Source organism: Tenrec ecaudatus, chromosome 4 (assembly GCF_050624435.1).
Source record: "Tenrec ecaudatus isolate mTenEca1 chromosome 4, mTenEca1.hap1, whole genome shotgun sequence".
NCBI lineage: Eukaryota > Metazoa > Chordata > Mammalia > Afrosoricida > Tenrecidae > Tenrec > Tenrec ecaudatus.
The window spans coordinates 64,320,455-64,322,359 of record NC_134533.1 but is presented as its reverse complement, the minus strand read 5'-3'; the positions used below and the strand labels follow the sequence as shown (position 1 = coordinate 64,322,359).

The following is a 1,905-nucleotide window of genomic DNA, read 5'->3' as shown; positions in this document are numbered from 1 at the left end:
TACAGCAGTGTTGCATTTCCCTCTAAGCAACTCTCCTAGGCTGATTTCTGCAGTGTCCCTCTGGTATGTGTAAGTCAGTCTCCATCTTCCCGGAAGTTGTCCGATATCTTGCTTTTATCTTAGTTTTCCACTTCACATAATATTAAAAATCAATTCAAGACAATCAGCCTTCACAAATATTCTCAGTGTGCAGCAAGTAAATCTGTTTTCATAGCAACATCAATGAATCTGCTTTTGAAAACTACATAAAAGGAAAAATGCATTCGAATCAGCTCTGTAGAGCTGTAAGACTTCTTAAAACAGTAAGTTATTCATACTCCAACTGAGATTTGGTCATGGGGCTCATTCCTAGGCTTGATAACACTAAAAAAAAATCAAGGACAGGGAAAATCATAATTTTCAATTGTCACAACTGCTGAACAAATAATACTCATTATTTTCATCTAGGAAATTATTCAGATATGGAAACTAATAGGGTAATTTTGGATACTAGTTGATAAAATATATGTTACTTATTTTTTATAACTGACCAACATATGTTTCTTTTCTTGGTTTTGACCTCTAAGCAGGAGTAAACATTCATGGAAGAAGAGAAACACACCTCTGTGACTGAGTTTGTCTTCCTGGGCCTCTCCCGGGATCCACAGAAACAAGTCTTCTTCTTCTTCCTATTTCTGATCATCGACCTACTGGCTGTGTTGGGAAATCTGTTCATCATTGTGCTCATTTACATAGACTCAAGACTCCACACACCGCTGTACTTTTCCTTAGAAACTTGTCCTTTGCTGATCACTGTTTTTCAACTACCATCATCCTCCAAGTGCTAGTCCACTTCTTGGCAAAGAGAAAAACCATTTCCTTTGTTGGGTGCTCAATTCAGATGGTTGTTTTGCTTCTGGTAGGGTGAACAGAGTGTGTGCTGTTGGTAGTGATATCTTATGACCGCTATGTGGCTGCCTGCAAGCCCTGCACTACTCCACCATCATGACCCATTGGATCTGTGTCCAGCTGGCCATCGGGTCTTGGGCCAGTTGGGGATTAGTGACCCTGGTGGACACCACATTCACATTGTGTCCACCTTACAAGGGAAACAATATCATTAACCATTTCTTTTGTGAACCTCCTGCCCTCCTGAAGCTGGCTTCGGCAGACACCTACAGCACAGAAATGGCCATCTTTGCCATGGGAGTGGTGATCCTGCTAGCTCCTGTGTCCCTCATCCTTGTCTCCTACTGGAATATCATCTCCACTGTGATCCAGATGCAGTCTGGAGAGGGAAGGCTCAAGGTTTTCTCAACCTGTGGCTCCCATCTCATTGTGGTGGTGCTCTTCTATGGCTCAGCAATCTTTGCCTACCTGAGGCCAAACTCCAAGAAAATGAGTGAAGGAGATGAAGTGATCTTTGTGTTCTACTTGGTCATAATGTCTATGATGAACCCTTTCATTTACAGCCTGAGGAACAAGGATGTCAAAGAGTTCTCAGAAGCATTGCTGCAAAATAGCTTTTTGAGAGGTTGTAATTTTTCTGATTCTTACACTATGGCTTCACTTGCAATTCCTCCTCCTCTTTTCCAATCTTTCTTCTCACATAAGTTCAACAAATTATCTATTCAAAGGTATACAGCTTCCTTGGGGGATATGCAGGTGGAAGAAAATATAGATGACCAAAACATATTCCCTACTACCCAAACCTGTACAAGTTAATAAAGGAATTAAAAGTTGTCACAAAAATGCTCATTGAGAGATAGAGAAGAAAAAAAAGTGAACAACAGTATCCACAAGAAATATCACAAATAAGGAAGTGGATTTCTGGAAAGAGATATTTTCTTTGTTCTTGCATTGATTCACCAAATGACTTTTGAACACTTACTGTGGACCACAGGCACATTTTTTTTAATGGCTGGG

At 40.4% G+C, this 1,905-nt stretch overlaps 1 pseudogene; it reads left to right on the top strand.

The window, feature by feature from the left end:
• Positions 1-548: 548 nt before the first annotated feature.
• Positions 549-1,704, top strand: LOC142445848 (olfactory receptor 2D3-like; annotated as a pseudogene).
• Positions 1,705-1,905: the final 201 nt, after the last annotated feature.